At 37.2% G+C, this 22,637-nt stretch overlaps 1 long non-coding RNA gene across 1 annotated transcript; it reads left to right on the top strand.

Annotated features, from left to right (window-relative positions):
- The first annotated feature begins 844 nt into the window (after positions 1–844).
- Positions 845–5,429, top strand: LOC121397720. The gene is made up of 3 exons (XR_005963862.1): positions 845–1,170; positions 3,733–3,823; positions 5,185–5,429. It is a non-coding gene; the product is annotated as an uncharacterized LOC121397720 (long non-coding RNA).
- The last annotated feature ends 17,208 nt before the right edge of the window (positions 5,430–22,637 follow it).

Genomic DNA, 22,637 nt, shown 5'->3' with positions numbered 1-22,637 from the left:
CTCATAGGACGTGATTGCTGTCATTTCGAAACAGAATGAGCCGTCCATTGTTGGTCTGCCTAAAGGGCTGCGTTGATTGGAGGGGGGTTGCCCTGCTTAGAGCAACATTTCACGTTCATTGGCAGGCTTAAACGTCTGTCAGTTCTTTGTCTAGCCGCTGTTTAATCTTTATTGCTTGGGGACTGACTTTGGTATAAGTGGACGCTGTTGTATTTTGTACTTTTCAAAGCAATGGTCGCTCATAAAGTTTAATGAGCGACGAAAGGGGATTGAGACGATGAACATAGGGACAGGCACGAGACAGGAGGGCTGCGCGCGCATCCAGGGGGCGTGAGGGAAAAGGGGATACCGGAAGTAGGATGCTTCCAGAGGAAAACTCACCACACAATATGGCAGGATTGCCAAAGTCAGCTACAGAACCGGCCCAAAACTAGCTAAGAGTCACTTCAAAATGAGCACAATTGTGCAGTGAAAAAAAAGTCTAAAAAATACACGAATATATATAAAGAAATGCCTTTTTCAAAATTTTCCATGAAGCAAAATGGGACCAAGGGGGGCCCTGGAGGTATAAGGCCTTAATACACATACAATTTCAATAAAAATTGGTAAAACAGTTCAACCTTTTCAGCAGATTTTTGCCCCAAAATTGTCTCAAATTGAGAAAAGTCACCAGAAAATGTGAGAATGCTTAAGAGTGACGGGAAGACTGGGGTACAGAGCCCAAAATCTGGTAACTCCCATTGCATGCTGGGTATTGTAGTCTTACCTAGCAGTTGGTAAACAAAAACAACATTACCCAACATGCATTGGGAGACCCAGGCTTTTCACATTAGGGCAAGAAAAAAGGCCCAAAAAGCAGCCCAAATCTGTACCTTGGCTAGTTTGTACTTTCAAAACCGTCTGGGCTTTAAATTAGTAGTCCAATTTGGATAGAAAACTGCCAACCCTGTCTCAGTGGGACTTGGCTTTTAACTATTGAGTGCTGTTCTTAGATCTGTTGTCAGCCATGTTTTTCTTTATACCATGTAACTGCAGTTGGATGTGCAACTGCCACTTTATTTGTAAATGCAACTGAACATGATTATATGTAAAGTCTTTTTTAGTGGATGAGCAAATTGCTGCTCCGGATACGTAGTCTCTGTCACCTTGGTGAAATCATTTGAATATATGGTAAGAATTTGTCACTGCCATAAAAGTATCTCTGACTTTATTTAGCTGCCTCTTGTTATCTAATTTAAGAAATACTCTTAAAATTGTTGAAAATTGCAAACACGTGTATCTTGACAGCTACTCAAGCAGGATTTTCAAGATTTTAAGGCTTATGGCTCACCTCCAATACCCCCACATGCTTCCTGTCCATTATAAATGGATACCACCTGTCACAGCTTTAAGTGCTGTGTTTTAAGTAGCACAACAATTGTGGAGTAAAAGCACCAACAATAGTACCCTAAAATCATGTGTTTTCCTCACTCATACTAATGCCTGTCAGGCAGGAGTTGCCTGGAAAAGTGTCTCCTGGCTGTTCCAGTTTGCTGCCCATTTTTCCAGTTTATTCAAATCTCTCTGCAAAGTGGCAACATCCTGCATGAAACCTATAGTTTTGCACAATTTAGTATCATCAACAAAAATAGAAACAGTACTTTCAATGCCCACCTCTAAGTCATTAAAGGGATACTGTCAAGGGAAAACATGTTTTTTTCAAAACGCAACAATAGTGCTGCTTCAGCAGAATTCTGCACTGAAATCCAAAAGAGAAAAAACATTTTGTTAAATTCAATTTTGAAATCTGACATGGGGCTAGACATATTGTCAGTTTCCCAGCTGCCCCCAGTCATGTGACTTGTGCCTGCACTTAAGGATGAAACTACTTTCTGGCAGTAATAACTTTCTGCCAATAATTTTTTTCCCACTGTTTTTAATACCCATACAATATGGAGTCGATGTGAATTTTCGAATTAAAAAACGTAGAATTTCGAAGTAATTTTTGGGTACTTCGACCATAGAATAGGACAAATTAGACTTCCACTTTGAATCAAAGTGAAAATACTTCACAAATTCGACCATTCGAAAATCTAAGTACTGTCTCTTTAAAAAACTTTGACTTCGACACTTCGCCACCTTAAACCTCCCGAATTGCTATGTTAGACTATGGGAACCTCCTAGAACATTTGGCTAAGTTTTTAGAAGTCGAAGTAAAATCGTACGATCGTACGATTAAATTGTATAAATCGTTCGATTCAAAGTACGATCGTACGATCGGAGTACGATCTTAATAATCCTTCGACTTCGAATGTCGGACTACCCTATTCGATGGTCGAATTTCAACGTTTTTTTCACTGTGAGATTCGACCCTTGATAAATCTGCCCCCAAATGTCATTTAACTTACATCTTGCTGTTTAATTTTTGTGCAAAGCAAAAAGATCTTTTACATAATTTCTATTAAAATTATACTAATACATTCATATTTATGACAGAATGCATGTCAGCATCACTTTAGAAAACTTCTGAAAAAAGACTTAAAATTGTTGGCTGTGGGAGTTATTTTAAAGAAAAAAATAGCACCTGTATGAAATGTAGTTATCAGGAATGAGTACCTGTATACAATTTAGTTATCACCAAACTTTAGCAATGCAAATAATTAAGAATTATTTTTCTTTCAGTGTTGTGAAGTTATAATGAAGTTAAATACATAACCACCTCTGTGGAGCACCACAATATTGAAAGTGCTATGAAAGGGAAAATGGATGTAATTTTTGCCTACTTTCAAGCAAAAGGAATACCGGGTAGTGTAGTTTGGATTTGGATTCATCTGATTTAATTTGGGAAACAAGAATGTGTGTTGTTAAAAGTATGATGTAAAAAGTGTGTTTCCGGTGTTGTACTCCATGTAGATCCATGTATCTACACAAGCACAATCATGTATTAAAATCTAATACAAATGTGGTGTTTTTAGGGCTAGGGCAGACTGAGCATTGGCTTCACTGCTCTCAGCTCCGTTGATCAGCACTGAATAGTGCAGCTTCCGCTTGAGTGCAGACACATTCAGTAAAGCAAGAGGAGGTTGGGCTGAAAATTAATTTTGCGTTTTCAGGCTGACATTTGCTCCGCTCCTCTGTGTGTGCTTCCATGTGGATCAAGGTGGCAGGGAGCTTATCCGGAGCAGTGGAGCCAAAGCTTTTCATGTGTATTCTTTAGGGATGCACCAAATCCACTATTTTGGATTCGGCCGAACCCCCGAATCTTTCACGAAAGATTTGGCTGAATACCGAACCAAATCCAAATCCTAAATTGCATATGCAAATTAGGAGTGGGAAGGGGAAAACATTTTTTACATCCTTGTTTTGTGACAAAAAGTCCCTCCCCACCCATAATTTACATATGCAAATTAGGATTCGGTTCGGCCAGGCAGAAGGATTTGCCAAATCTGAATCCTGCTGAAAAAGGCAGAATCCTGGCTGAATCCTGGATTCGGTGCATCCCTAGTATTCTTTAGACATATTGGGGGTTTAAATTATTAGTACAGTGGGAATTTGTTGGTAGCTGTTCAATTGATTTGTTTGTGCAGCTATATGGATATGCAGATATATAGGTTATGCTTATTTGTTCTCATGACACAAGTAATTGATCTCTGCACAAGTGGTTTCCACCACTGAAGTGTTGTGAGGACTTGTTTGGACATCATTGTGACAACTAATTTGCAAACTTGCTGCTTTATCCTTGTTTTTCCACAGAACATAGATCAGTCATGGAGACTGCTTTAGTGCATGGATCCTAATACCAATGTATTTTAACCACAGAAACAAAGTTATTGAAAAACATAAGGTATGCTTTCCAGAACTCCTTTTAATGTTCAATATTAAAGCTACCATCTGAACCCAGAGGAATTTTTATTTTACCAGTCAACTGCTGCCTTTAGATTAAAGTGGTGGTTCACCTTTGAGTTAAGTTTGTGAATGGCTAATTCTAAGCAAATTTTAATTGGCCGTCATTTATTCTAGGGATGCCCTGAACCCTGCTTTTCGGGGTTCTGCCGAATCCTGAAACAAATCCGAACCCTTCTTCTGTGCCCCTAACCTGGTGCGAGTCCTCTCCTATAAGTAAATTTATTTAAAGGTGAACATCCTCTTTAAAGTGAGTTTAGAGGTGTTGTTTCTGGTATTTTGCCAAAAATTTTTTATCGTTCACAATATATTTTTTAGAAATGACCAGTGTAACAAAATGTGCTTTTGACTTTTTTCCTGTGTTTTGTGGTTGGCCAAAGCTGTTATTTTTCCTGCTAAAGATACTGTATGACACAAGATCAAACAGCTACCGGACACAGTTTTTAGTGTGCACTGAGCTACAGTTCTCACTATGTGGGACCCAAGTGACTATAGTTTTAGGGGGGTTATTTACTAAACTCCAAATGTAAAAATCACGAAAAATTTGTGATTTTTTTTCTGTAAAATTTGCAAAAAAAACAATCACAAATTTTTTAGAATTTATTAAACCTCGAGGATGGAAAAGTCTGAATCTGAAAATCAGGCATCTCTGACCTGTCGAGGTTGCATATAAGTCAATGGGAGAAGTCCGAGTGATGTTTTGGTGCGCTGGGTTTCAGGCAATACCCGAAGTTTTAGAGTAAAAATTACGAAAAAATCATGAAAATCAGATGAAAAAAGTCAGAAAAATCCATGAAAATCTGATTTTTTTTCCCACAAAGCAAATTTCCGGGAAAATTTAATAATAAATAAGCGTAAAAAAAAACGAGCAGATTTGGTCGGAGTTTGTAGCAGAAAACATTGAGATAAATTCGGACTTTGATAAATAACCCTCTTAATTTCCAAAGGTTTTTTTTAACTAATATTATTTTCTGTATAAAATGTATAATATGGTGCACATTGTTAATTTAAGTTTGTATATTACATCCAGCAGAGGGCACTCCAGTTTTATTCTGTGAACAGCTGAAGTGTAGTCTAGTTCAGTTATTCAGTCTTTTTCATCAAGGCCTCACAAGTTAGCACACCCCTTATTTACCTTAAGCATCACTACCAACATTACAATTCCAGTTTTTGGATTCCTCCACATACTAAACTAGGTACATGGTGTTGTATAATATGTTTGATAAATAATTTTCTTCTGTTGTAAAGTATGATTATGCTTTTCCCCATTTGTAACCATACATATGTGTGTTTGCCACACAGTGCCAGTGTTGACAGTGCCAGCTTTTTTTAGCCACTGCAGAGGAATAACTGCTAGAACAGCCAATGACTACAGTGAATATTCATCGCTTCCTGAAACTCACAGATGCTCCTCTTGTTGTATGTCTCCTTAGGGTTTTGTGCCCAGTACAGTTTTCTGCTCTATGTAATTGGAGGGCCTGGTATATCTAAGAACAGCACTCAGTAATAAAATCCAGGTCCCACTGCGACACATTCAGTTACATTGAGTAGGAGAAACAACAGCCTGCCAGAAAGCAGTTCCATCCTAGTGCTGGCTCTTTCTGAAAGCACATGACCAGGCAAAATGACCTGAGATGCACCTACACATCAATATTACAACTAAAAAAATACATTTTCTGGTTCAGGAATGAAATTTTATATTGTAGAGTGAATTATTTGCAGTGTTAACAGTGTAATTCAGAAATAAAAATAAAATCACGACCCTGAGACAGACTGAAAAAGGCCACACAGTACAACACTTCAGAGGCTCCTGTGTGAGTATCAGCTAAATCTTACGCCTACTGAAATGGAATCATTGTGTCAGCTCTTCTAATAACATTATCAAGCTTCTTGCTAAGCTCAAGATTACCTGAACTTCTCGAAAGTTATTTATCTATCACGCATTTGGTAAAAATGACACGCCTGAACTGCAGTTTTGTCACGTGAGTTTATTGTTCCTTCATTAGCATATCAAACATCGTATGTGGCCAAACATTAAGGTCTTAAAAAAAGAATAATGCGATCATTCTTTCCAGCCAGAAATCACAGTGGAAATTTCCCCAACATTCTTCATTCTTCATGCATTTATTTTCTGGTTGTAATCCATCCCAGAGAGATGAAAAGCACATTTCGAGCTTGGTGAGAGGAAGGTATGTGGATCAATATTTGGCTTGCCGGCTAAACCTGTGAGTAACAGTTATTGTAAGAAAACTTATTCCATTTTATTTGCCACAATCACATAATAATCCATTAGAATATTATTCATTGTGTGCGCCGTTTATCACCTCTCTGCAAGGTATTTATTTTTCTTTGCATTTGACAGTGGAAAAACACCCAATAATACATGCTCAGATAGATATAACGCATGCGCATATAGACACCCATTGCGTTTGTTCCTGCCAATGAGTGAATCAGAGTGTAGAATAATAATGGGCAATCATCTCCTGGCACTGATTGAGCTTTAGCAGAAAGAGAAAGTTATGCTCACTACTGAACAATTTGAAACCATTAGGTGGGGGTGCAATTAGGGTGTGACCACACTGACTGAGCTTAGCAAACCAAGGGAGTTTCCCTGAATGCCGGTATAGTAATTAAACTACTACCAGTTATGGATCCCAGAAGTTATTAAATCTGGCATGATTTTATATGTGCTGGGATTTTTATTATATGTTCTATCAGATTTGATCATTTAGTAATTGCTTCTATGTTATTGAAGGTGATGGCAATGGTTTAAGGAGCCACAGTTGTGAAGAGAGTACATCGTTCTGTGTAGGTCAAACTTTTTGCAACGAGGGCCAGATTTGGTGAGGTGAAAATGTGTGAGGGCCGACCATTCAGACTGACATTCTTTGAACCATTAACATCATTTAACTCATTTAAACAAGGAATTGCATAGCTGTAATATTTGGGCACATTAGTGAAATGATCTGCCACTTGGTCTATACTGCTGCCTGTGTGCTGAAGATGTTAGTAATAGACACGTACTGGCACATAGTGAAGTGCTGCTCTCGCATACGTCTTTAGTTTACTGTACAGGCACGTCAGTATGTCTATTGACAACTTCAGCCCTAAAGAAGTAGGTGTATCACTATGTGCCAGTACTTGTCTATTACTAACACCTTCAGCACACAGGCAGCAGTATAGACCAAGAGGCAGATCATTTCACTAATGTGCCCAAATATTACTGCTACGGCTACGCGATTCCTGATTGCACTGTGCTGGTGGGACGCATTATTATTCATTTCATGATGGAGGCTGAGGGCTGGTGTAAATTTGAAAACGGGCTGCTGTATTGTTCAATAAATATATACAAGGGAAAGTTGTGCTCACCACTAATTATTAAAACCATTAGGCGGGGGTGTAATGAGGGTGTGACCACAAAATACATATAGACAAATACAAGAGTCCTCTGCACTCAACCCATTATCAATATATTTAAGACAGAGACATTTTGTGCATACTGCTACTAAAAAATGCCTTACCCTTTAAACAAAACAGGGATTGTTTGTCCATATATTGCAATATATTTAAGATGGCCAACTACGTCAAAGTCATCCCATATCTGGCCAGTCCTACACTTATGAATCAGATGCAATTTGAGAGCTTAATACTTATGAAACATGTAATGGAAGCAGTGTAAGTAATAATGGTCCTTTAATAGATTAATAATAAATGTGTGTACTTCGACTAGGGAATAGTTCAAATTGGATTTGAATTTGAAAAAAATTCGAAAATTCAAATATCGAAATTTATCATGTACTGTCTCTTGAAAAATTCGACTTCCACCATTCACCATCTAAAACCTGCTGAATTGCTGTTTTAGCCTATGGGGGACCTCCTAGAACCTATTTGGAGTCAATTTGTAGACTTTGAAAAATCAAAGTTTTTTTTGGGAAAAACTTCTAATCGAATTCGATCTAATGCACTATTCCTTTGATTCGTACAATTCAAATTCGGCCGAATATGGACCTATTCGATCCAAAACGGACCTATTTGACCAAAAAAACTTTGACTTAATTTTGGTTGGTCTTTTTGAATTTGAATTTCGAAGTTTTTTCAATTCGAAATTCGACCCTTCATAAATATGCCCTTTAAGAATTCAAATTCGACTATTCACCATCTAAAGCCTGCCAAATTGGTGTTTTAGCCTATGGGTGACATCCTACAATCAATTTGGAGTAATTTGGTGGACTTTTTTAAACTTTTTTTATTTATTTATTTTTTTAACTTAGTTTTTTGGGTGAAAAGCCTCGAATCCTATTCACCTGTTTTTTTTTAACAAAAAAAATTGATTTTTTAAATAAATTTTTATTGGTCATTTTTATTTTCGAATTTCAAGTTTATGGGAGTTTATGGGAGTTTTTAGAAACTCCCATGAACTCGAAATTCGACCCATAATATATCTGCCCCTTAATGTAACATTTTAGATGGTTGTGTAATTAGTAATAATATTAGTAGTTATGCTGACATATTAGCAAGTTATACATGTCTGATACACACTTTGGGGGTTATTTACTAAGCTCCGAATATCCGAAATTCCCTGAAATCCGAAAAATTCGTGATTCTTTTTATAAAATAGGAGTTTTAAAAAAATCACAAATTTTTCGTTATTTATTAAACCCTGATGGCTAAAAAGCCTGAATATAAAAAAACACGGCATCTCAAACCTGGCGAGGTTGTATAAAAGTCAATGTGAACAGTCCCATTGATTTTTGGTTGTGTCGGGGTTTTGGGCAATTTCACTATGTTTTTGGAGCTTTTGGGTGAAAACTCCAAAAAAAATCAGAGATTTCGGAGATAATTCACGAAAAAATCGTGAAAATCTGAGCTTTTCCCGCAAAGCAAATTTTCGGGAAAATTTTATAATAAATAAGCGTTAAAAACCAGAGCGGGTTAGATCGGAGTTTATAGCACCCGATATTGAGATAAATTCGGACCTTGATAAATAACCCCCTTAGACATCCCTTTTACATTTAACACAGGCCAGGACTGTATATAAACTAAATGTCATTGTCCATAGAGTGGTCAGATTTTTAGTTATTGTTCTTGAATTGGAAAAAAAAGTGCTGCTTATGTATGGAAGGGCCCTCTTTACCTCTTGTATCAGTTATGGGTTGATTTTGTGTGTCCATCTGAATATTCAAAGTATATGCCCATTTATTGTACAATGCCTCAGGATATGTTGGTTATCTGTGTTAATAATGTTAATAATAATAATAATAATAATAATAATACATACCTACATTTCCAAAATGCACAGTGGGTGAATTCAGTGGGTGATATATATTTTCAGGGGTAATATATATTTTATATCTTTTAAATAGGCTGGATCTGGGTGTATGTAAGCTTGCATTAGGTTCGATTAATGTATGCATACAGTATATGAAGGAATGTGGCTGAACAGTATGTTCCTAATTACTAAACCTAGCCCCCTGCTCTGCTGCTGATCTCTCTGACTACTTTGCTGATCTCTCTAACTACTTTGCTGAGCTGGCTGACTACTGTTTCTTTGTATCAACAGCCATCTGTCCTCAGCCTGCATCCTCCAAACCCCACAATTCCCTGCACACATGATTTCAATAAGGAATGGAACATCACAGTGCAATGCATTGTGGGTTATGTAGTTCCTGCATGCTGTCTGTAAGCTGTGGAGTAGTTGTTACAATTTGTAACATCAGTGTTTAGTCTCTCCTTCTCTGCCAGGATTTCAAAGGATACAGAAAGAGAAGAACTGTTAAACAGCTGGATTGCAGCATAGAAAATGGCATTTATTCATACGTTTGAAGAAACAGGTAACTGTGATGGGTATATTAGGGGTTATGTGGCCTCTTTATCAAATTTTGGTTTGGAAGCCGGAGTTCCCCTTTAAGATGGCATTGTCTAGAAAACTTTCTGTATAACAATTCTTGCTATTGTTTTCAGAGTTATATTTATAAAAAATTATGTTAAAAATCTGAAGTGTGAGTGTTAAAGGATAGTAAATTAGGTGGTTTGTCATTACTATACAGTATGTGAAGAATTCATAAAACTGGTTGTAACTCCTTGGCCAGATAAGTAACATCATCAGTGTAATGACTATAATACCTGATATCTTTGTTAAACATTTTGCAAGCTTAAAATTAACATATCATCCCTCCATCAGAGATAAAGAATAACTGATTAAGGGCTCTTACACACGGCCGTTCCGACCTGCGCTCCCCTGCGTTCCGTTTTTTGGCGTTCAGCCGCAGGGGAGCGCAGGAATAGACGCAAGTCATTATTTGAAATGGGCCTGTACTCATTAAGGCGCGTGTAGGCGCCGAACGCAGGAAAAATGCAGCATGTTGCGTCTGAACCTGCGTTCGGCGCCTACACACGCCTGAGTGAGTACAGGCCCATTTCAAATAATGACTTGCGTCTATTCTGCGCTCCCCTGCGGCTGAACGCCAAAAAACGGAACGCAGGGGAGCGCAGGTCGGAACGGCCGTGTGTAAGAGCCCTAAACCATGCTGGAGATGGAGATTTATAAATAACACATAATAAATAATTTGCTTGACTTAACAGTTGTATATATATATATATATATATATATATATATATATATATATATTTTTTTTTTTTTTTGAGTGTTCTGGTTGATCCATGATTGGAAGAATTTCAAAGTTATCAAAAGAAGAAGTGGAATGAAACGTTTACCTTCATTCTAGAATGAAGGTAAAAAATGTCTAGCCCCATTTCAAAATTGAATATAAAAAAATCTGTTTGCTCTTTTGAGAAATGGATTTCAGTGCAGAATTCTGCTGGAGCAGCACTATTAACTGATTCATTTTGAAAAAAATGTTTTTTCCCATGACAGTATCCCTTTAACATTATTTGAAAACCAGTAAATTCTGTCGTTTAAGATAGTTTATCCAACGAAGACTGGAAACCACCACTTACCGATTACAATTTTCTGCATGTGATGGACACAGAATTCCCAGACTTTGCTGCACAAAAGATACACGTTCAGATGAAGCCCAGCAGAAGACAAAAAGTAGAAGATTCCACAGAGGGAGCTGAAGCAGAAGAAACCAAAGCCAAACAATATCCTCAAGTTTACGTGGAACTGTGCCAACGTTTATAGAACAGGGAAAAAAGTTCAGAAGTCACACAGAGTTATGATCTGAATGGTGTGTGGAACACAAAATGAATTGTGGAAAAATGATATTCTGAGAAGTTTTTCCTCTTCTTTTACATCATAGATGCCATTATGGAAAAATGTTCTGTGTTTCACTTTTTTTTACTGTTCAAGTATTAATATTTCACTATGATTATTTTGGAATGTGTCTGAAGCTTTTCTGTTTTGTTTTCAGGTTTTTTTGCACTTGTTTATAAAATCCTTTGTAAATATGCAAAGGCTGTTATTCTCCTAAATAACAAACCTGTTGCTGGAATTTTTATCTAATTGATAGTTTTATTTTAAAGCACCAGTACCCAACATTGCTTTTTTATTATATAACTGTTTTTTCATTTATTTGGAGAAAATCGTCTTAATAAAAATCTTTATACGGATTGCATAATTTTCGTAAAATTCAATTCCCCACACCGTACAGTATGGGCAAGATAATAGGGATGCGTCGAATCCGGTTCTCCGTTCGCGATTCGGGCAGGATTCGTCCTTTTTTAGCAGGATTCGGATTTGGCCCGACCAAATCCTAATTTGCATATGCAAGGGAAGGGAAATCGCATGACTTTTTATCACAAAACAAGGAAGTAAAACATGTTTTCCCCTTCCCACCTCTAATTTGCATATGCAAATTAGGATTTGGTTCGTTATTTGGCTGAATCTTTCGCAAAGGATTCGGCCGCATCCAAAATAGTGGATTCGGTGCATCCCTACAAGATAATAAATAGGGATGGGCGAATTTTTTCGCCTCGTTTCGCCGAAAAAATGACGCCCATAGACTCGTATGGCAGCGTGCGTCAAAAAAAAACAAAAACAGTTTCGCCGCGCGACAAATTTTTTTTTGACGCCCATACACTTTAATGGGCGTCTGCGACATTTCGCCGGCGGCGAATTTTTGGCGAAGCGAAACGGGTCAAATTCGCCCATCCCTGTAAACTACAATTCATATGAATGATCTTCTGTGCAGTGATTCAAGTTGAACATACAATTTTTTTACTATGTTTAGCCCACCTTACCCTATATCCTGTAGGTATTTAAAAATTTGCCAAGTATTTATTTTGCGCTCTAGTTAATTAAATTTTAAGTTTCAAGCTTATCTCACTTCTTCCCCAGTGTGTCATAGGGCAAGGGCCTCCTCTTGTGTAGCACCTACAGTATGAGCTATAGGCAGCTCTGCAGGCCTTCACACTACATACAGTATTGTTTGATTAGACTTCAATATACTAAGATGCTAAATAATAATTTTAATGACAATAACATTTTACCAACAAAGTATTAAAATCATTACTTTACTAGGATTTACTTCAGTTACACGTTACACCACCGTTCCATTTTAGATGCGCACTCCACGAACTCCTCGGAAGCGGTTAAGATCCAAAAAGCTTTATTTCACATAAAGTAACCAAACACCTAACGCGTTTCATGTGTGTCCACACGTAGTCATAGGTAAATGAATAAAGTGGAAATGTCTAAAGTGGAACTCTTGTGTATCGTGTTTTCCCTAAGCTACGGGTTCGGGGCACAGCAAACCGACCACCAACAGAGAATGGTGAGTGACCCTGACTTTGAAACTGTATACAAGATTAAGGGGCAAATTTATCAAGGGTCAAATTTTGAGGGGATGGGAGTTTTTTTAACCTCCCTTTAACTCGAAATTCGAAAGAAAAAGACCAACCAAAATGTATTAAAATAATTGAATTTTTTTTACTTTGAGTGAATAGGCTGTATCGATCGTTCGAATCGAATTCGGATCGTATTCGATCGAATTCGATTCAAAGTATTTTAAAAAAAAAAAATTCGATTTTTCAAAGTCCACCAAATGACTCCAAATAAATAGGCAAAAACAGCAATTCGGCAGGTGGCGAATAGTACGGTAGGTCAATTTTTTAAGGGGCAAATTTATCAAGGGGCAAATTTCGAGGGGATGGGAGTTTTTTTAAACTCCCATCAACTCGAAATTCGAAAGAAAAAAGACCAAAATTTATTAAAATAATTTAAATAAATTTACTTCGAGTGAATAGGCTGTACCGATCGTTCGAATCGAATTCGGATCGTATTCAATTCGAAGTACTTTCAAAAAATAAAAACTTTGATTTTTCAAAGTCAACCAAATGACTCCAAATAGGCTAAAACAGTAATTTGGCAGGTTTTAGATGGCGAATAGTTGGTCAATTTTTTAAAGACAGTACATGATAAATTTCGATAATCAAATTTTCAAAATTTTTTTTCAAATTGGAATAGAATTTGGACTATTCCCTAGTCGAAGTACACTAAAATTAGCTCGAAATTCAAATTTAAAAATGCTATTTTTCAATTCGACCCTTGATAAACTGCCCTTAAGTAATTGGCGGCTTCGGGGCAATTGTGCCTAAATCACTTTTCAAACTTGGTGAGCGTCTGAACCATAACTATTTAATTGTTAAACACAGAGGATTAAGAGAGACGCCAAAGGAAATAATTAATTAATTGAGTTTGCAGCACCTATTTGGTATTAGTTAACTTCAGTTACACAATTACTTTCAGTCCCTCCCTGGGTTGGTTACAAGCCTTCTATAATTTTTACTTGCCTTTTTCAATGACAGGGTCTTACATTGCTTCAATGAACTGGAAGTAGAGGGGGAGCTTCATTGGGCCTCTAATGTTATTAGTGAAACTAATGCTCAGTTTTTCCATGTTAAATTGGGAAACGGCCCTCCTGTCTATGTCCTAGACCTGGTAGTGTTTAAATAAAGTGGCAGTTAGGAGACTGGTGTGTATATCAAGCACAGATGCCGGATACCTTATATGTGCACATTTTCCACTTTTCCATAATAAGGAAGAGCCAAGTCCATGAAATTTTAATTGTAGAACTTCGCAATGGTTTCGTGACTGCTGCATGTAATTCATTTTATTTTCCTTCTGTTTAAAACTGGGCTTCTGGCATAAAGTTAATCTCTATCTAAATAATCGCAGTAGAGCAGTGGGAAAACTTGTGAACTCTGCCATCATAGTGATTCCGCAAACATATTTCTATTTTCTGTCTTTATGTGGATTACCATATTTCCATGTCATTTTTTAGTCAAAACAAAAAGATTAAAAAAAAGACACACACAGTTTATATTTTTGGATTATGTGGAAACTTTATATGTATTATAAACAGGGTAACGTAATAAAAAGTCTTACGTTTGCCCACATCAATGAACTTATAGCAGACAATCAAATTTTTGTGTTCAAACCGCTGACCAGGAAACGCTTTGAAAATTCGAAATTTATCATGTACTGTCTCTTTAAAAATTCGACTTCAACCATTCACCATCTAAAACCTGCCGACTTACTGTTTTAGCCTATGGGGGACCTCCTAGAACCCATTTGGAGTCAATTGGTGGAAAAAGGTAAAAGTTGGTAAAAGTTTTTTTGGTGAAAAACTTCGAATTGTACGATTTGAATGCACTATTACTAAGATTCATACATTTAGAATTCGATTGAAAATTGACCTATTCAGCCAAAAAAAAAACCTTTGATTCAATTTCGGTTGTTTCGAAGTTTTTCAAATTTGAAATTCTACTCTTGATAAATCTGCCCCATAATTGTGCACACTATGGGGCAGATTTATCAAGGGTCGAATTTAGAGTTTATGGAGTTTCTATAAACTCCCATCAACACCCATAAACTCGAAATTAGAAAAAAAGACCAAACGAAATCGAATAGGATTGAATTCGATTCGAGTTTTTTCACCAAAAATTTTTTTTGATTGTGATTGTCTGAGGTTCCCCATAGGCTAAAACACCAAGGGGCATATTTATCAAGGGTCGAATTTGAATTAAAAAAACGTCAAAATTCGAATTCAAAAAGACCAACCGAAATTAAGTCAAAGTTTTTTTTGGGTCGAATAGGTCAGTTTTTGATCGAATAGGTCCGTATTCAAATCGTACGAATCGAAGGAATAGCACATTTGATCGAATTCGATTCAAAGTTTTTCCAAAAAGGTTCTAGGAGGTCCCCCATAGGCTAAACTGCAATTTGGCAGGTTTTAGAAGGTGAATGGTCGAAGTCGAATTTTTAAAGAGACAGTACATGATAAATTTCGATATTCAAATTTTCTTCAAACTCGAATTTGGACTATTCCCTAGTTGAAGTACACAAAAACATTTTTTTTTTCATTCCAAAATTCACCTTGACCTAAATCTGCCCCCAATTCGTCAGGTTTTAGATGGCGAATAGTCAAATTCGAATTCTTAAAGGGACAGTACAAGATAAATTTCAAAATTCCATTTTCGATTTTTTTTTAAATTCGAATCGAATTTGGACTATTCCCTAGTTGTATTACACTAAAATAAATAAATTAAAATTTAAAAATTTAAAAATTTTAATTTTCAATTCGACCCTTGATAAATCTGCCCCTATATATTGCTTTTCACTGGGTATTTTGCATACTGAATACAATGCTGTGCTAGTCCTTCATAAATGGGTAATAAGAAGTATAATCATCTATCAGACAAGTATTCAAAGTTTAAAACATTTTGTAATGTTTTTTATTGAAGTACGTAGCTACCGTTAGTATTTAATTATCCATACAATTAGGGGCCTTTTTATTATACTGTATAAAATGAAATTCGCAGGAAAAACAGTGTAAAAATAAAGAGTAAAATAAATTCCGAACTTATTAAGGTAATGTGTGAGTTTATAAAAAGGTACGCGCAGAGGCGGAAGTGGGGCAGAAGAAGGCTGCGGGCAGGGAGAATGGAGGCTAAAGTTCAGCCCGAACCCACCCGCGGCCTGAGGACGTACTGCGGAAGTGGGCTGAACCCGCCCGACCCATGTGTAAACCCACGGGTGCTCTGGCACTTGTGTCCGGGGTTATAGTAAATCAGGGGTCCCCAACCACTGGGCCGCAGACAGTCCTAAACTGGTCCGCCTAACCATGAACGTGGTGGGCCGAATTTGACGCCACCCCCTCCGACAACCGGATACAGCGATAAACTGTAGACCGTTGCCAGCTCAATACTTTGACCTTGACCTTGGGCACGTCATGTGATTCAGCAGAATATTAGGCACCAAAACTTCAGCTTTCAGCATGGACTCAATGTGCCTAAATTATAATAACCAAGAAAAACTTTTCTTTGGATGCAAATAACAACATATACAGGTATAGGATCCCTTATCCGGAAACCTGATATACAGAAAGCTCTGAATTACGGAATGGCTGTCTCCCATAGACTCCATTTTATCCAAATGATCCAAATTTTTTAAAAATGATTTCCTTTTTCTGTGTAATAATAAAACAGTAGCTTGTACTTGATCCCAACTAAGATATAATTAATCATTATTGGAAGCAAAACCAGCCATTGGGTTTATTTAATGTTTAAATGAATTTCTAGTAGACTTATGGCATGAAGACCCAAATTACGGAATGATCCGTTATCCGGAAAACCCCAGGTCCCAGGCATTCTGGATAACAGGTCCCATACCTGTACCATTATTTAGTAAAAGTGGACCTGTCATCCAGACATAAAATAATAAAAAAAAAATGTATAATAAAAGTCCTTTTCAAATTAAGCAAGAAATCCAATTTTTCTTTATTAAAGCATTCAGTATCTCAGCTGTCAATCAAATTTTGTCTGCCCCTCCTCTATGCAGCAATTACTTTCACTTTCCATTCAGCACTTCCTAGATGTCACTGGACTCCCCACTTCCCCCCTGTTCTCTTAACCATTTAATTGTATAGTCAGGGCATGGGGATGGACATCAGGTCCCCTATTCTGGTGCACAAACAAGATTCTGAGATGATACAAGACTTGTCTTAATAACAGTGTCCACAAAATGGCTCCTGCCTGCTTGCTATAATTTTGAATCCCCAGACTGAAGGAAACCAATAATTTAAATAACTTATACAGTGCTTGACTAACATTATAAAATAGGATTTGGAATCATTTTTTTGGGTGGCGGGTCCACTTTAAGTCCTTTCTGGAAGGACAACAAACCCTGCTAAAATATAAACCGTTGTTGAGTTTTATACTTAAATATGTTACATTCTTTAGATATTTTTCACCTTTCACATGGAGACTTATTTAAAGGGGAACTATCGCGAAAATGAAAAAATTTAATATAAGCTTCATCATATTGAAATAAGAAACTTTCTAAATACAATTGAATATATATTGTAAATCGTTTCTGAAATAATCAAGTTTATGTTCACTATTCCTCCCTCCGCATCTGTTTCTCTTCATTCTGTCTTCATGCAGCAGTTGGGTGTCAGATGAATGATCCAATATATCTTATAGGGGGCTTCCTTTTGCCTAGAATATGTATTAGAGCTCACTCAAATAACTGATTCCGGTACAAACAAACTCTAACAAAATAACTGCTTTTTGCACAAATTCTGCATGTAGAGAGACATGATGTCTGGTGATTTTAATAGAGTGAGATCTAATACATCTTATAGGCAAAAGGAGTCCCCCCTATAAGATTTATTGGATCTAACTGTCAATGAATATCTGAATTTTTTATATATATATATATATATATATATATATATATATATATGTGATAAAATTGATTATTTCAGAAAGAGTACAGAATATTTAATAGATCGTATTTAGAAAGATTTTTATTTCATTATGATAAGGCTTATATTAAATTTTCATTTCCGCAATAGTTCCCCTTTACGTTTGGATTTTAGTGGTTTTCGACGTTTTTGAAACCACGACTAAACTCACAAACTCCAAAACCACAATTGCCATTGGATTTATTATTAAGATCTGACCTTAAGGCGTTTAACTTCTTCCCAAAGCAAATGTGTTTTTGTTTAGCTTTGTAACTTTTTAAATATTAATTTGAGTGCAAAAACGTCTGAATGTTCTTTACAACTAGTTCAGCATATGTTTATTTTAAATGTCTCTCTAAAGAGATGCATTGCAGTTCTAACTAGCTTTTTCCAATTGTTCCTCTTTCATGCCAAAAACCATTTAATGATGTGTTTCATAAACTGCTAAATGCATTCATGGGGAGTAAAGCAAATAAACTTTGTTTTGATGCTCCATTGGAGTCCATCATGATTGGTTGGAATTGATCAGTTACAAATGTGGAGGAGAATAGCATCAATTGAATACTACAACAATTCACAACTCCCCCACAGACAGGCTTTGGATTTAGAGCATTTATGGCACATTTTTTGTCAATAAATGAGCTTGCACCTCTTACTCTGCTCAAGATGAGACAACCTTTGTATTGTATTCTGTAGTCTGAAAGGAATGCTTAGCTTGCCATTCAGTTGTTAGCCCAATCCTTTTATAAGAGACTTAAATAGGGATGGGCGAATTTACCGCAAAATTTGCAGAATGCATTGAAGTCAATGGGTGTCAAAATAATTTTGACTTGTGACAATTTTGACGCAATCAATTTTTATACGCGCGACTATTTTGTCCGAATGGATTAAGGTCAATGGGTGTCCAAATAATTTTGACAATTCTGATGCAGAGGATTTTTCGCTTGCCAATTTTCAACGCAGTATTTTTTTTTTTCAAAAAAATTACTCAAAAGTAATTGGATAATTGAGTCAACAGCTATTTCATAGGCAGGTGTGGGCAATTCCTTCGTTATGTCATTATCAATGAAGCAGATAAAAGCCCTGGAGTTGATTTGAGGGGGGGGGGTGCTTGTATGTGGAACAGACAACACGTGGCCTCCAGGAGCTCTCCATGCAGGTGAAACTAGTCATTCTTAAGCTGCAAAAACAGAAAAAATATATACGAGAAATTGCTACAATATTAGGAGTGGCAAAATCTACAGTTTGGTACATCCTGAGAAAGAAAGAAAACACTGGTGAACTCGGCAACGCAAAAAGACATGGATGTCCACGGAAGACAGAAGATAATCGCAGAATCATTTCCATGGTGAAGAGAAACCCGTTCACAACAGCCAAACAAGTGAACAACACTCTCCAGGAGGTAGAGTATCCATATCCAAGTCTACCATAAAGAGGAGACTGCATGAAAGTAAATACAGAGGGTGCACTGCAAGGGGCAAGTCACTCATAAGCATCAAGAATAGAAAGGCTACATTGGACTTTGCTAAAAAATCATCTAAAAAAAGCCAGCACGGTTCTGGAAAAACATTGTTTGGACAGATGAAACCAAGATCAACCTCCAGAATGATGGCAAGAAAAAAGTATGGAGAAGGCGTGGAACAGCTCATGATACAAAGCATAGCACATCTTGTATAAAACATTTGGGAGGCAGTGTGATGCTTGGGCGTGCATGGCTGCCAGTGGCACTGGGACACTAGTGTTTATCCATCATGTGACACAGGACAGAAGCACAAGAATGAATTCTGAGCTGTTCAGAGACACTGTCTGCTCAAATCCAGCTAAATGCAGTCACATTGATTGGGAGGCGTTTCATAATGTCCCAAAACATAGTTTATTAAAGCAAAGAAGTAGAATTTTCTTGAATGACCAAGTCAGCCACCTGATCTGAACCCAATTGAGCTGCATTTCAGTTGTTGAAAACTAAACTTCGGACAGAAAGGCCCACAAACAAACAGTAACTGAAAGCCGCTGCAGTAAAGTCCTGGCAGAGCATTAAAAAAGAGGAAACCCAGAATCTAGTGATGTCCATGAGTTCAAGACTTCAGGCTGTCATTACCAGCAAAGGGTTTCGAACCAAGTATTAGAAATTAACATTTTATTTTCAGTTTTTAAATTTTTCCAATTACTTTTGAGCCCCTGAAATTAAGTGATAGCAATAAAAAAAGGCTTTAGTTACTCACATTTTTATGCAATATTTTTGTTCAACCCACTGAATTAAAGCTGAAACTGCATCTGAGTTGTTTCATTTAAAATTCATATTGGTATCTCCAAGTGCCAGTGTTATTATTTTATTGTAGGTCACAATTGCTAGGGCCATCATCAAATAAACAAGTTGACTCTATCTCATGCTTGTGAATGGCTGTTTGATCATCGTGGTCTGCTCCATACTATCCTTCCTTGGGTCTTGCCACATGTGGTTTGGTGATTGATATGGACTGTTAACAACACAAACAGAATAATTGCTGTGAACAAAATATCCTTGCCAGTCCGTAAACAGGGCACGGTAATATTACTGGAACAAGTAGTCCTTTCCAGTTTATTCTTTGGAACCTTGTGTATAGCAGGGCAGACCTGGCCCTTTGCCTTTAAGCTCTTTTTGAGCACAAATGGACCACAGTTGTTAAATGTAATGATATTGCAGGCATAATATCTCAGCAATAATTGGTATGGGATGGATCAACATAATATTCAAATATCTATAATTGTCATTATAAGATTGCCTACTGCGTTTACTCTGCATGTTCTAAAATTCTGCTTCATTTCAAGGGAGCATGATATTTTGCTTCAAGGGCAACAAAACCCTCTTAAGAAAACTTTGTGAATAATTGTGTCTGCATTTTATTCATAGGATTTATACTGCCTAGAAAAATTAATTTCTTCTGCTTTATAACTTTTTGCACATCCCATGTTTGGCAAACCCTCTGCCATGGCTATATCTCCTCGTGTGGCAGGCTTTTTTGGAAATGCTTAAGTCAGTTTGTTCAATCTTTGCAACACCTCCTTTACTTCAACTACAGTGTTGCAGCAAATTTAATCAGGAAAGGTTGTGGTTGCACAACATCACAAATTGTAGCTTGTACAGGACTCCAGGGGTGGGTCCTGGAAAACAGGTATATTTCCCCTTTATTCAGGTACCTGGAGGGTGCACAGCAGGGCTAATTACTGCAGCAGTGCAGGAGTTAAAGGAGAAGGAAACCCCCTGGGTGCAAAACCCCTCCCCTAAGTTCACAGTCACCATCTTCTCCCACGCGCGTCTTCTTTCTGCTTTGACCGTCGTCTTTTCCGATTTCACTTTGTGACATTCGGCGCATGCATAGTAGATCCGTACCGGTAAATGTTCCTACTGCACATGCGCCAGAAGACGCCGGTCAAAGCAGGAAGAAGACGCGCGTGGGAGAAGATGGCGACTGTGAACTCTGTGGACAGGACCTGCGCAGAGGGGTGAGTAACAAGTTATGGGCATTTGCCCAGGGGGACAGGTAGGCCAGGGGGGAGGAGGGAGGGGGGCAACACAGGGGAGGGGGGAGGGGTTTTGCGCCCAGGGGGTTTCCTTCTCCTTTAAGAGAGCCCTGAGAGTACAGGAAGGGGGTTGGTAGACACACGTGAGGTCTGCACAAGAGAAGTGTGTTTGGAAACTGCTCTCCTGACTGGGAGTTCAACGTTTTGCAAGGCTAGGTGAGCTGAAAACTGTGTTCAAACTGCCATTTTTACATGCTGAAGATACAAAGTGCTTCTTTTTAACTTAAATCACAATGATTGATTAGAATGTGCCATTTATCTCAAAGTATGGTGAATTGCCTTGCTCTCCATTATAGCTTCTCTTTTTTGGGGTAATGTTTATGTGTATGGTCTATCTATCAACATCTGACGTTTTATATGATTTTGCATCCTACTGACATAATGGTAATATTTTATTATGATAGTTTTAACATGATACTTTTAATCTAAAGATGTACTGTATTTTGTTTGTTTTTTTACTTAAGGAAATAAAACTAAAATGAAAAAAATGTAGCTTACCCTTTTCCAAAGAAGTTACAAGAAAATAAGACATAAGAAGAAGCTGTATTTAATGAATATAAACATTATAATAAATCTTGTAAAACCACAATCCGGAAGGCAAAGATAGGAAATGAGGAGTGCATTGCGGCAAAGGCTAAGACTAACCCCAAAAAGTTTTTTAAGTATTTTAATAGTAAAAAGATGCAGGTTGAGAGTGTTGCTCCATTAAATAATGGTACCAGTATGGTTGTAACAGAAACATAAGAAGAAGCTGTATTTAATGAATATAAACATTATAATAAATCTTGTAAAACCACAATCCGGAAGGCAAAGATAGAAAATGAGGAGTGCATTGCGGGAAAGGCTAAGACTAACCCCAAAAAGTTTTTAAAGTAAAAAGATGCAGGTTGAGAGTGTTGCTCCATTAAATAATGATACCAGTATGGTTGTAACAGATACAGAAAAGGCAAATGTGCTAAATCTGTTCTTTTCTTCAGTGTATACAATAGAGGAGTCAGACTCACCTCATAGCTGCTCTATTGGCTCAGCTCAGTCTAGCCAGTGGGGACTCGGGATATGGTTAATAAAGCTTTAGTGAAAATTAAAGTGAACAATATGCAAGGGCCAGATGGAATACAACCATGGGTTCTAAAAGAGCTTAGTTCAGTTTTTGACTGGCCTCTATTTCTGATTTTCTCAGATTCGCTTTCATTTGATATGGTACCTATGGACTGGAGAAAAGCTGATTTCAATATTTAAAAAGGGATTACGATCTCAGCCTGGCAATTATAGGCCAGTAAATTTGTGGTGGGCAAATTTTTTGAAGGCGTTTTAGGGATCACATTCAAAATTTTGTCCTAGTGAATGGCATTATGAGCAGCAATCAGCATGGCTTTATGAAGGATAGGTCATGTCAGACAAATTTGATTGCTTTTTATGATGAGGTAAGTAAGTGGGGGGGCAGTAGATGTGATCTATTTGGATTTTGCCAAAGCGTTTGATACTCAC

This window comes from Xenopus laevis, chromosome 8S (assembly GCF_017654675.1).
Source record: "Xenopus laevis strain J_2021 chromosome 8S, Xenopus_laevis_v10.1, whole genome shotgun sequence".
Taxonomy (NCBI): Eukaryota; Metazoa; Chordata; class Amphibia; order Anura; family Pipidae; genus Xenopus; species Xenopus laevis.
The sequence above is the reverse complement of the archived record's forward strand: the minus strand, read 5'-3'. Positions and strand labels throughout refer to the sequence as shown.